Genomic DNA, 15,305 nt, shown 5'->3' with positions numbered 1-15,305 from the left:
AATACTCCTACTGAACAGCAAAAAGAACTAGAATGCATATAATCAACGATCGAGCTCAAGACCAACGTCGATAAAACGACGCAACCTCTAACGACGTTGCAAATGCTATGCTGTCCTAATTTATTATTCGTGCGAATTCGCACGGGTTCACCTGTATTTTAACCGTATTATTTCTCTTTTATATGTAGGAAATTGCAAAATAATCAACAGCTACATCTTTAAAAATGTGCAACTAAAATTCTTATGTGAGCTTACTTGCACGATATAACCAAAATTCCCAAGTAATGTAAAGATTTTAAGCCAAAAAACGTGGTGAAATCTTTTTGAGATGGTCTAACAACCAATGCCAATATTCTGTGTTAAGAGATAAATCAATCAGCTGTTTGCTATGATACTACTTTGATTTCAATTAAATATTAATCCAATACACTGGTACCTTCCGTTGAGATGGCCCTGAACTTCATCTATTTTCTTGGCTTAAAAGTTTTTAATTACATGGGAAGTCTATTTTGTGAATAAACACATTCGTAGGGTCTGACTTAGGGGAGGTACGAATGAGGCATTTAGTTCAAAATTCCTCCGCGAACAGCGCTGTAGTAGAGAGCATTTTGGCAATGAAGGTTTACTATTCGCAAAAATAGTTCTGTTCATAAAATAAAATTATAAATGCGTCAAATTCAATTTTATAATTTTTTAATTATAAAATTAAACTATCATAACCTAACCGAACTAACCAAACTTGCTGATAATTAAATAATATAAAAAAGATTAGTAATAGAAAAAATAATTATGTTTATTAAATAAAACTAGAAATTGCTCAATTAAAATTTTATAATGACTTAATAATAAAATTAAACTGTCATAACCGAACCAAACCAACCATACTTGCTGATAATGAAAAAAATCTTAGACAAAAAGTTAATGCATCCAGCGAGATTCGAACCCGAGACCTGCAGTACACCAGCCCGGCATGCTAACCACTAGACCACCGAAGCCGTTGTCCACAATCCGTATTGTTACGGTAATAGCGTTCCCTCAGCTAATAAGAAGCCCACAGCTGTCATCGTAGCCTCTTCCGTACCTCCCCTGAGTAAATACCCACATTCGTATGTGTACATTTAATTTGTGTTACTATCGTAACCCTGCAATCCGTAGTAAATGACAGTATGAAATTTTGACAAATAAATAAAATAATCCGTTGCAATGGAGTTAGTTAAGACTTTGTCACAATGCAACAATAGAAATGAAAGTTACAAGGGTGGGGCTGGGAGTGGTGGTGCACTCTATTTGCTCTGCATTGTCCACAGAAAACTTTATTTTCTCCAAAGAAAGAAAAACAATAAAACGTGTTAACGAAAAGAACTCGTAACAATCTTACTAATATTATAAATCTGAAAGTTTGTGAGTTTGTGTGTATGTTTGTGTGTTGCTCAATCACGCAGAAAATGATAATGCGATCTGGCCAGACAGGGTATAGGAAGCCGATTTAGGCTGAAAGCTTTCCGTTACTACCATTGTTAGGGGAGTCTGGGCTGCTTGCCCCCCTCGATTATCTCACCCCTCCCCCCCCCCACCACCAGCGATGATTACAACACCTGAACTTCGTATCCGTGGATTACGAAGCTGCTAATTAAAATATGCCGTGTCCCTATTAAAGCTTTACGCTGTGGGCTTTGGCCGATAGTATATTAATAAACGGATTAGTCCAATACTGTTTACAACAATGTAATTTACGTAGTTGTATTTCTGTTCTTTAAGCGAATTTCAAAATATCTCGAACTACTCCACTTACTTTTCATTTCATGTTTAACTTCTTTAGACCTCTGATAACATAAAACCCGATCACTCAAACAGAATATTGCTAATTAAAACTAAAACTAATGAGTTTAAATACATTTCATTATAATAACTGTACATATAATCCCTGGAGCCGTTCTTAGAACGAGCCTCTGAAAACTAATTCCTCTCTTTTTCCACCTTTTAACAAAATTGTTTTCAACAGTTATTGCAACAGTTGTTGCAATGGAGTTAGTTAAGACTTTGCCACAATGCAACAATAGAAATGAAAGTTACAAGGGTGGGGCTGGGAGTGGTGGTGCACTCTATTTGCTCTGCATTGTCCACAGAAAACATTATTTTCTCCAAAGAAAGAAAAACAATAAAACGTGTTAACGAAAAGAACTCGTAACAATCTTACTAATATTATAAATCTGAAAGTTTGTGAGTTTGTGTGTATGTTTGTGTGTTGCTCAATCACGCAGAAACTACTGGATGGATTGGGCTGAAATTTGGCATGATGATAGCTCACATTCCTATTGGATCATTAACATTTAGGCATATTCTTATCTCAAAAATCCTTTCGGGCTCCACCCCAATGGGTCTGTAGTTCCCCATGTTAACCTTATGAGTATTCATATTTAAATGAAATTAAAGAATTTAGTCAGCTGTTTCGACTTTACAAGTTGGTTCTATAATATGCAATAGCATTAAAAAGTTATAAGGTTTCCCAACAGGGTGCAGCACTAAACAGCTAATTTGAACTAAGCAGCAACAAAAAGCTGTGATACACAATGAGAACTGTAAAGTAGGATTGTTTACAGTTAGGTTTGAGTTTTTAATTTAATGAATAATTTGTGATATTGTGCGAATGTTTGATAGTTAATTTTTTTCTATTGTTAAGGTGCAATGGTAGAACATTATGGCGATGGTAGATGTGTTATACTATATTATACCGTAAATTTATGAACCAAATTTTATCAAACTGTGTCCTCCCCCCATTGCAAACGCAAAGCTTGAGTATAACTGGAATAATCATTTTATACTTATATGCAAACCCCGTACGAAGGACGGGTGCTCTGCTAGTTTGGTCATAATGATGATTGTGTTGTGTAGGTATATTTGTGTTTATTTTCATAGTCATTAGATCGCACTGCTGTCTTCGATGTAATGAATAAAAAGAACTGCGTGGTTTAAACTGAAAATATGTATGCATTATGTGTGTAACATGGAGTGACACTAGCCGTTTAAAAACGTTCTTTACAAATATCAGCTGTTTCATGAGTCATGTGATTAATTAAAAGCCTCAAGGGGGACCTTTTGATTGTCATGCAACTATTAAATCCCCTAAGCTAGTAATGAGAGGTTTGAATGGAAACAGCTAGATGATCAGTCTTGACATTTTTGAGGTCAAATCTCAAGCTATAGAGCTTATAGAAAATGATTGCTGTATTAATGCCTTTTCTGGAGATGTTGATGGACTGCATAACACATGAGCGTATAGGGCTTCAATTTCTTACCGCGGCGTAAGACGTATTCTGGTTTCCATTCCCCTGTCCCAGAGCTGATTAGAATGTAAGTTCTCAAAAAAAATTCGTAAACATTTTTATTGCTTCAATAGGAAACCCCCTTTTAAACTCTTAAAACAATTAACACTTATAAAACTATCAATCAAAACAATCATACTGTAAAACAATGTTTATACTGTCCATACAAAACTCATTAAAAATTGGTTCATCTTCAGTGCAAATAAAGATTCAGTAGTGAAAATCCTAAAATACATAAAATTGTGTTGTATTTTTTTATTCATGTATCCACTACCAAGTTAAGTTTGTAACCATTTTTTCAGCAAAACATACATTTCCCAAATAATATTAACTGTGAATACACAACCAATCGCATACAATTTAAAACACTATAAGGAATATTTTAACTAATTCTTATAGGCAGATTTTTTCGTTTTACGACGGCTCAATGTATAGGACTATTAGGGAAAAAGGGGGTTTACTTAAAAAATAATATCGGATTTAAAACTTGAAAATGATAATGCGGTCTGGCGAGACAGGGTATAGGAAGCCGATTTAGGCTGAAAGCTTTCCGTTACTACCATTGTTAGGGGAGTCTGGGCTGCTTGCCCCCCTCGATTATCTCACCCCCTCCCCCCCCCCCCCACCACCGCCGATGATTACAACACCTGAACTTCGTATCCGTGGATTACGAAGTTGCTAATTAAAATACGCCGTGTCCCTATTAAAGCTTTGCGCTGTGGGCTTTGGCCGATAGTACAGGGTGGCGCAGATGGATCGGGTGGTTTTAAAATACTTGTCAAACTGTCAATTTTAAAGGTATTGGATGGAAATAAATTGCAAGACGTGTAGTTACAATGGAAGTTTACTGACAAAATATTAGTTAAGTTAGTTTTTTAAAATTACATCCATCAAATGCCTTCGTTCTCGAGTGACGCATTCTTGGAGTCGGTCCTTGAGGTTCCTCATTGCTCGCTCAAGCACATCACCAGGAATTGATGTGATTTCGTTGTGAATTGCAGCCTTCAACTCCTGAATGGTCCGGGGTTTGTTCATGTAGACCCTTGCTTCAGGAGTCAAGATCAATTCCTGGTGATGTGCTTGAGCGAGCAATGCGGAACCTCAAGGACCGACTCCAAGAATGCGTCGCTCGAGAACGAAGGCATTTGATGGATGTAATTTTAAAAAACTAACTTAACTAATTTTTTGTCAATAAACTTCCATTGTAACTACACGTTTTGCACTTTATTTCAATCCAATACCTTAAAAATTGACAGTTTGACAAGTATTTTAAAACCACCTAATCCATCTGCGCCACCCTGTATATTAATAAACGGATTAGTCCAATACTGTTTACAACAATGTAATTTACGAAGTTGTATTTCTGTTCTTTAAGCGAATTTCAAAATATCTCGAACTACTCCACTCACTTTTAATTTCATGTTTAACTTCTTTAGACCACTGATAACATAAAACCCGATCACTCAAACAGAATATTGCTAATTAAAACTAAAACTAATGAGTTAAAATACATTTCATTACAATAACTGTATATTTGGTGTAAACAAAGTTAACACCAATCCCTGGAGCAGTTCTTAGAACGAGCCTCTGAAAACTAATTCCTCTCTTTTTCCACCTTTTAACAAAATTGTTTTCAACAGTTCGTTTTCCAGACGCCCTTTAGTTAATACTACTTTGACAGATGGATTGATGTTTTGATACATTTTTAATCACTATTCCTTTTGTTTGTTTGAAGTTCATTGTTGGTGATGGTGAGTTAATGTTGTTCAAAGGTTTATTGCGGACATTTTCCATCACGAATGTAAAAAAACAATACACAACGTTTCGGGATCTGGAATCTGATCCCGTCTTCAGGTGAAAAAACTTAACTAACACATTACAACTAACAATACACAAACGCCCAACCTAAGTTGGAATACACTACCGAGGGTAGTAGTCAAAAAATATGCACTGTATAGCAGTCAAGTCATGATACAACATGCAATTAATAACAAATCACAAAACACTATAATCTATAAAAGGTTTACGTACAAAAAACTCACACAATGGAACACTAACAACACCGTACGCTATGACTCCACCAATGAGACTGCAGTCTCATTGGTGGAGTCATAGCGTACGGTGTTGTTAGTGTTCCATTGTGTGAGTTTTTTGTACGTAAACCTTTTATAGATTATAGTGTTTTGTGATTTGTTATTAATTGCATGTTGTATCATGACTTGACTGCTATACAGTGCATATTTTTTGACTACTACCCTCGGTAGTGTATTCCAACTTAGGTTGGGCGTTTGTGTATTGTTAGTTGTAATGTGTTAGTTAAGTTTTTTCACCTGAAGACGGGATCAGATTCCAGATCCCGAAACGTTGTGTATTGTTTTTTTACATTCGTGATGGAAAATGTCCGCAATAAACCTTTGAACAATATTCCTTTTGGCTTCTATTAGGATGATATTCAAATGTTCATCAAACTGTATAACATAGATGTTTACGTTAAGTGCTCTAGAGTTTAAATAGTTTGAAGAGTGGCTTATCATGTTGGCCTATATTTTATCTTACGTCATATACGATTTTGATACGGTAGCCATTTCTCAATAGGCTATTAGTCAAAAAGATGGGTGGTTACCAAATTTAGATAGCGGCAATAATAAACTATTTTTGGACTTTCCATTCCCAAAAACAAAATGGTTTTTAGTCGACGTATGGCAAATAAACTAAAGAAATAATGTTTTTAGCTGTTTTAAACACTGAAGACATTTAGTTTTAAAAATTCTAACTTTGAGATCGCACCAGTTTTTTTTTGAAACTTCAAGAAACGACATTTGTCTATAGATTATATTTTCTTTATATTCTTCATAAAAGTTAGCTTTTTGATCTTGATAATAAGCAGGGACGACATGTTTTCCTAAAAAATGTTTAATTATACATCAGCTATGAAAAACATTTACATGTTTTTTAATAAAAATTTGAGCAAGAATGAATATTCTTTCCTTCAAAAATATTTAAGTAAGTTTTACCTATAACATAAATTATGTTTTTATACCCAACCAAGAAGGTATAACCTTTCCTTGGAAGATGTTTGGGAATGTATCACCTTTAGCCGATTATTAGAGTGATGGTAAGAAATGAAGACAAATTCTCGAAGGTGGAGTTCTTGGCGTCACTCCAAATCCCTCATCTCACTCTATTCCACCGACTTGGCAGTTCTAGAGAAATTACTGGGATATGAAGCATAAAAAGTGCCTCCAGGTTAATATTCCTTTAGATACTTTCATCCTGCCATCTAAAAAAAACTCATTTTATAAAACAAATAACAGATTTTATTACAGACTTTTTTCATAATTCTTATCAAAATAAATCTATCAATCTTTGCTTTTTTCTTTGTTTTATTTTTAAGTTAGTTGTTCAATTGCTCTGATTTTCTTACTGTTTTGGAATGTGGCACTTGTATATCGTTCGTCTTATGTTAGGTAGCATCCCATGAATACAAAAAGCAAACTTCTCATCCTATAGTATGTTTCGTGTGATCTGAAGCATGTTTACTTATGACATCGACATCTGAAGTTGTGAAGTTGTGTGACCTGAAGTTGAACTGTTTACCGGGATATGCCAAATGTCGACTACGAATTTCGTCCCTATTTTAGGATAGATCTTATGTGTGCTCTACGCGTTGGTTCTAACACCATAGGACAATGTGTTTTTTAAATTTATTGTTTTTTTTAATGAAATCTATTAAAAAATTATTAGTGAATGTAAAGTATTTAGTTTTGAACACGAAAAGTTATATTTTGTAAACACTTTAAACTATTATTAACTCTTTCTTTGCCTCAATGTCCTGGTTTTCCGAATGACTTACAGCTTCAAATAGATTACAAGATTTCCACAGTTGAGAGTGAACCCAGTAATTGCTGACAAAATCCCCTTGTTCTATTGAATTCAGTAACAGTTTCAACAAAGTTTTCGCTCGATTGTAGCCGCTAACTTCTTGTGTTTTCTCTAACTACTTACACCAAGTGTTTACAGTAGATTAGCCACTGAATAAAGGATTCTTAAACGCTTGGCGATTATATTTAAAATTCAAAATACGACAACCTTGTGTATACTTGGTAAACAACTTTTTAACTTTTTTTACATACTTTCAACATAGGGAATTAGCTATTACCGTCTTGGTGGGACCTAGACCCGGGACCGATTTACTTTTTACTTTCTCCCCCTATACCATAGTATATGGAGAAAGTATTGTTTTCGTCAAAATTTTCGAGTTTGAGTTTTGAGTGGATATATTCGTTTTGGGTCCCCCTGGACCCAAAAAAGTGGTTTTCGAAGTGATTTCTGTGTGTGTGTGTGTGTGTGTGTGTCTGTGTGTCTGTGTGTCTGTGTGTCTGGATGTGTACAGAGCTAGAGACTACACCTGTGGTCCGATTTCGATGAAATTTGGTATGTAGGTTCTAATCCATGGTATCTCCAGGCGTTTTTTTCATTTTTTTGAAATTTTGATTTTTAATGGGGATTTTCCCATAAAAACCCATAAAAAACCGGAAAAATCGGATTTTCTCAAAAATGGCCTGAACGATTTTGAAAAAAATTTAGTATGTTGTAGCCCTTTAAATTCTGAACAAAATGGTACAAATCCCATTTCTGTAAAAATTACGGTTCAAAAGTTATGGTAAATTATGTTATTTTCCCATAAAAATCCCATAAAATAACCAAAAATAGGATTTTAGACAAAAAAATCCGATTTTATTTAACATAGTATGTTATGATCCTTACAATTTTGATAGTTTTTCTCATTTCTTAGAAATTTTTATTTTTAATGGGTATTTTCCCATAAAACCCCATAAAATGACGGAAAAAAAAGATTTTCCCAAAAATGGCCAGAACGATTTCGATAAAAATTTAGTATGTTATAGTCCTTTATATTCTGAACAAAATGGTACAAATCCCATCTCTGTAAAAATTACGGTTCAAAAGTTATTGTAAATTATGTTATTTCCCCATAAAAACCCCATAAAATAACGGAAAATCATATTTTCCCAATATTGGCTCGAACGATTTTGATAAAAATTTAGTATGTTATAGTCCTTTAAATTCTGAAGAAAATCTTACAAATCCCATTTCCGTATATTTACTCTCACCGCTTACACATGATAAAGGTTGTTGACAAACTTATGGGAGAAAGTATGTGTCAGAATGCTGATACCGTTTATTCGTTTTGATGTCCCCGCATTATGCCAAAACACAATTCGTTCAAATTCATATTTGTTTTTAATAACTTGAGCAAACATCATCCGGTTTAGATAAAATTTGGTATAAAAGTGTAAACCTACAATTATTCGAACGAGTTCGAGAACCAGAATGATCGGACTATGGAAACGGGGACGTTAATAAGGGGTTTTATGGGGTAAAAATGGTTTTCCCATTTTTGACCCAAAAAACAAAAACAGTTTATTTCCAAACAGTTTTGTGGGGTTTGTAAACGAATAATTTAGTATATTATATTATAATATTGAAGCATTGTAATGCGCTTATTGGTTAAAAGTATTAGTATAATTGCAGTTAGCAATTTTGGTCAAATTTGGAAAATGGATTAATTTTATGCTACACTATTAACATTTAACTGTAAAAACATTTCATTAACATCCCAGTAGCAGCAAAGCTAAGTACTTGTTAAGCTAATGTTATTTAAATAGAAAATAATATGTCATTTTGAGGAGAAATTTTAGTGAAAATCCAATCAGACAAATGGAAATCCGCTTAGTCTGCAGGTTTGCTGCGGCGGGGTATGAATTTTGAATTCTAGGATGGTTTAGCGCAGGTTTACCTGGATCAGATCTTTGTCAATAAAAATAATCGTGGAATATTTGAGGTATAAATAAATTGGTTTGAAAACACGGGTAGAACTACAAATAATGTAAAAGTAAATTTTGTATATGAAAATATGCAATAATTTGTTTCACGATATAGATAAATAAACTTCATCCATCTTAGACGAATTCGCGCCATTTTCATCGCCCTTGTTACTAGAAGACCGTTACTTCTTTTTCAGTCCGAACGATTTAAAGTTGGGGAGTTTGTAAAACGACTTTTATGTAAGCTACATTCTCCGTATAGCCAAAATTTACGAGGCCAGTAAAAGCAGCAAATTCACTTGTGAGTTATTGTCTTGGCATCTTTCCAACTCGCCCAGGCAAAATGTATGTTTCGTCTTCTAATGATCATTAAGTAACATGATCTGATAATATCTATAACCAAATTTTAGATATTTAAGATGTTTTCTTGCTTTATTTCAAACTTTAAATTTGCTCTTTCATTTTTGTGAAAAAATGTATGCGATATCGTTTATATAATAAACACCTTGGTTAGATCACGGGACTTATGTTCAAACAAATAAAATCTCGCCCCAATGGTTTTAAATTTACTTATTTAGAAACGAAAAAATGTCTCGCAAACTTAGAAAACCCTTTTCACGATGAGACCTCATCCCTAAAATCTTCACTAATTACACTGTTATTGGATATTTCTAGGAATAACCTATTTTTCCATAGTACTATAAAACTACCTGTAATACCTCATTTAATTAATTAGAAAAAATGCGAAAATGTAAAAGCTGTTAGCTATATTTCGTCAGTTTTTAACTCACAAACTCATAAATTATGACAAACCATTATTTGTTTAGGTCTAAGTTAACGGCGAGGAAAACTAGTCCATTTTTAAATAATTGATTTGTATTATGATCACGTAGTTCCAAAGAGTTGAGAAAAGATCAATGTCGTAAGACAGTTTCTACTTTGTGGTCTTTGTGTGCAGGGAGGGTAATATGTAACCGACAGCTGATGAGCTGATCGTTGTCCCCCCCGCCTCAAACTTCCGCCAGAAAATCATCGTAGCTCCACAAAATTTTACACCCAGCGATCCAGACTTTATACTCACCTGATTTCCAACACCTGGTACGTCTCTTTTGTGTTCTTCACGTTGTAAAAATATTATCCAGTTCTAGATTTAGAACATGAATGCTCAAAAAAGATTGGATTCTTTTATAATTAATTATACATAGAATAGTATTATAGAATAGCATAGAAAGACCATTAAACCATCTCGATTTGATCAACTGTGAGTTATAGTTGATTCTAGGATGTTTTTTTTTTAGATTTTCACGATACATTGGTATACCCATTAAAAATATTAATATATTTAAAATACATGGTTATAGTCCACATATTTAAACGCTAATTGCGAGAAGCTGGAAATAGTATACTTTGCTTAATCATTTACGACTGGACAGCATACAAACTTTTTATTTTGGCAATGATGGCATCCTTAATCAACAGTAAAGTGTTAAACTAAAAGATATTAACACCACAAATTTAATTGTATCCACACGTGAAACAAAATGAATAATTTTTGTAACAAACTATTGCATTACATTTTGTTCGTAATGGCATTAGGGACAGAGAGAGCATAGGTTCTCTTGTAACTTTAACTTCCATTGTTGCACTGAGAGAATAATTGCTTCGGAACTTCTCAATGACAATGGCTGATTTAATGTAATTACAAGAACTATATAAACTTTTGATTTGTGACCAATTCATGTTGGTATCTTGTGACCGGTGTTATTCACATACACTTAACTTATGTCCTTCAATACAATTAAACAACAAAATATTTTGAAGGAACCCTGTCAAATTGACTCTATGATTTATAAGAAAACCAGCATATTAATGTTTATAGAAGAGTAAATTATGTGAATAGTACTTTTTACCTTAATGAATAAATCATACAAAGATTTTCATCGTTAAACGAGATATGATTACTGCCGTTGAACAAACAACAAGTAAATGTATTTTTTTTCTTGATTCCAGTGAGTTAATTTTTCGTCATTTTCTATTGATGACTAATGAAAATATTTATTATGTGGAATTGAATTAAGTGTAAGATATGACAACAGTCCCTATCTTTAGCTGGATAAACAAATATCTTTTGTTTCTGTTTGTGATAATTTTGAAACTAAAAGCAATAGAGGGTCGAGTACTTTTCATTTTTATTTATGCGTTCACCTTCCCATAGATTGCTTCTGATACACTAGATACAACTGTTTGTAAGTAAGCGTTTCAGGACTTTAACAGACTCTCCCTGTAACGGCTGCTCTTGAAAGACGTGATTTGTTACATTGGCTCGGCTCCAACTGATTTCTTCTTGAGTCCTACTTTCGTGGAAAATAACAGCAGCGATTTGAAACATATTGGAAATGTCCAATATAAGTAGTTTGAAGTTTCCTCGCCTGTTTCATAATAAATTACCAACTAATATTATTAGCTAATCAGCTGATCGCCCAATGCAAATCCAATGGCAATTACAAGTTACAAGTTATAACTTGTTACTTGTAATTTCCATTAGATTTTCAATCAAAAGGGATCATTAAGAGAAAGATATATGTTGTTTTCGTTGTCATGGGGTTTAACACATTTTTGTCGTTATATGCTAATCGTTCACAGCAATCGTCAATTTTTCCTTAGTATGCTTGAAACCACTCTTTCCGGCTTTGAAGTGAAATGAAAACACTTCTATTAATCATAGACAGTTTTGTTAATTTCTACTACTTTTTATAATGTTATACTTTCACGTCCTAGGACGCTGAGCTCTCGTTCGGGTCGTTATTACATTACTTCAGGCTAGACGTTGGGGTTGCGGAATTATCACTTAGATAAAATCCATTGGCTATTTGGCGGGATTCAAGCCCGGGACCTCAGGGACCGAAGTCCCACGCTCTACCACTAGACCAGCTTGCTCCCCTAATGTTAAACCAATAATGTTGACTAAAGAGGATACGTAGTAGTATGCAAATAAAAATTATTGTTATTATTTCATTAAATCCGTTTTGAGGTTAGTTAAATTACAAGACTGCAATAAATAAACTAATAGAACTTCATAAAGTGTACAGAAACATACACAATATCCTCTTCAAGTACGATATATGTTTGAGTGAGTATATTTAATCTTCCAAAAAACCGTAATCCTTTACGAGACTAATTGTAAATTAATCAAACAGTTAAACTCAAATACTATTAAATCATAACGTTAGTTAACCAAATAGGTATCGATAATATAACCTGACTGTGTAAAGACAAGCTTCTAAAGGGTGGACTGAACTATGAACACTTAGCTGTAACATAAACAAATTAGTCACGAGTGACCCAGCAACTAACTAGGGGTGGAAGCACAAAGTTGCCAACTGTCGTCCCTTATCGCAGACGACGCTCAGAAGTTGATAACAGTTAACCTTCGGCCAGCTGACGCCCTTCCCCGTCCCACCCTTCCATTACCACCCCATCTCATCTCTGCAGCTCCCAACTTGCACATCAAATCCGCTTGCTCGTTCTTTTGCTGACGTGGGTGGTTTTGGGACACAAATATTGTCCTAGCATTGAGTTCATCGATACTTACAGGACCAAATCAATAGTTTATTCCTACAGTAAAAAAGCAATGGTTTACACAAAACAAGTTTTTAAAGTAAAATAGTTTCCGTAACTTGAGTAGCCTAACGTACAAAATCAGCATAGTACGTAAAACAAAGGCCAACCTCAAGAAATAATCAATCAAAAAGTTAAAAATTAAATACTTAAACAAACAACAAAAATCATCCATAAAGACATTTTGGTACGTTGGTAATATACCACACCGATAAATCGACTTGCAAATAAGGTTTTAACTAGCTTGAATAACAAAATCTTCCTAGCCTAAAATAAAACAGAGTTCACCCTTATGTTAGGTTAGGTTATTAGGTGTGTTCGGTATAATATCAAAGTGCCGAAATGTGCCTACATGGACCTCATTGGTCTGTGCGTAGGCTCGAGACTGACCTAACTTAAAACAACTTAGTTTAACCTAGCCTTAGTTTGACGTAAAAAATTAAAGCTAATCTAAACAAGGGATAGAAGCTATTCACCCACCTCTCTAGACAATCTTTCTCTGATGCAGGACTACTACTTAAAGGAAATAAATTAGATTCATAACCATTCGTAGCATAAAAATTAGGATTGTGGTTTCTTTCGAGGGTTGACCTCCAGTTCTAGTTTTTTTTCAGCATTGAACGATTTGCGTCGTAATGTATTTTAACTTTTTTTTAATAAAGTATTACTTGCATACCTTAACTAAGGTCTTAGGTCAGTAGACCTTTACAACCTTGAACTATCCATACGATTCAATTTGCTCAATATACTTGTTTCCTAACAATGGTACGAATTTTGCTAGGGGATGGGTCGAAATTCAGTACGTCACTACAAGTTTGCAGTGCGTTTACTGCTGGAACTGTTTTATGGGAGTCATATCACACGAACGTGTTCAAACTCGCAAAAATGTCCCCGTCAATGATGTTCTTAAGGATAACCTCGCATATTTTAATGATGCGCGTTTTACAATCGTTAACTTCTGAGGTATCCGAATCAATTATTGTAGAGCACTCTCAGATTTGCTGAAAGGCAGTGGACTGTATTAGTTGTATTTAAACATAAAATTGAAAGGATCAAAATCTTTTGGAATATACCAGTGTGCAAATATTATAAATCATTTTATTTATTATATTGTGATTGCTTGACAAAAATGTTGCATAGAGTATTAGATTATTAATTAACGTTTTACAAACTTATGTTGTTAATTGGATGCATTGCACGACGTCCAATGGTCAGTTTCACGACGTCAGAAATATAATTTCTGAGCTGCTTCACGACATCCAATGTAAGCTATTCGACCGTTGGACGCTGTCAAAACCGCATCAAGTCCGACGTGAGACAGCACAAAAATTATATTTTGGACGTCGTCGTGACACTGGCTTATATAATTAGACGTCGTGACATTTGGACGTCATGCAACACTCCTGTTTAATTAAGGACGTCAAGAGGTGACGTCCTCCCTTGAGGGGGGGGGGGTGAATTCCCTTACAATTTTGATGGGAAAATGTATAGACATAGCATTTCTTTATTCTGTATATTATTTATTTTTACAAAATTCTGTTTTACACCCTCGGACAATATCTAACTACCCTTATGGGTTCACATGATGATGGCGTGATCACATGTACTCAGGGTACGTCAAAAATAGAGAACCATTCCAACAGTCAACCGAAAAATAAAACAGTCGGTTTAGTAGACGCCGGAACTATAAAGAATGTAGTTGAAAGGGAGGGTACGGGGGATAAAAGTGAATCCCGGACTAGGGGGGTAGGTCGCGGACAGGGGGGGGGGGGTATTCGACCCACATTTGACACGTGCAGCCCTGAACTTGGCTCTACTACCAGTCCTAATAGCATTTCCGACGTCCAACATAGATGAAAACATCGACTCGCGCTACTACTGGAAGAGAAAACGTCAATCTTTCATTTCCGTTCTCACCCTGGGCGTAAAAGACATCTGGGAACTAGGCGAGGAATTCCTTTTGTAAACGTCAAACAAATACCTACGAGATTCACTCTGCGTTTAATTAGACATTCTAGGCGTGGTTTTTATATTACGTTTTCTTCATATTTGTCATTTTTCTGTTAACTTAGTTTAATACACCTTTAATATTATTATCATTAGCATCCTACTAATCCAACGTAACCCATATAGTTTGTTGGGTTATTATATATTTTTTTCTGGGGTCAATCTGTTAACCATTGTCTTCATAAGTTTTTAAATGTTAGCAATTTTTTTAAGAAGTAGTAATTACCTAAGTCAACATTGTAAGGCCTAGGTCCGGAATAACTTAACTTCTTGTTTCAGGAAGAAGCAAAAAGTAACTTAGTTCTATTTTCACCATGTGTTCCCCATGGAAGCAAACCTACAAACTCATTAAGCAAATTTTACATTAGTTAAAAAATCTACGATAAATTATCTTTGACTGTGGATATGTTTCAATCCATGCCAATTTCCTTCAGTCGTTGCAGTGGGACTGTTCATTTGACTGAATTAATTTGACGGTTTTGAACTGGAAATTATCTTCGTTCTAGAGAGG

This window comes from Macrosteles quadrilineatus, unplaced genomic scaffold, assembly GCF_028750875.1.
Source record: "Macrosteles quadrilineatus isolate MER2022 unplaced genomic scaffold, UCM_ALF_1.0 Scaffold_3__2_contigs__length_128488019, whole genome shotgun sequence".
Classification (NCBI taxonomy): Eukaryota; Metazoa; Arthropoda; class Insecta; order Hemiptera; family Cicadellidae; genus Macrosteles; species Macrosteles quadrilineatus.
The sequence above is the reverse complement of the archived record's forward strand: the minus strand, read 5'-3'. Positions refer to the sequence as shown.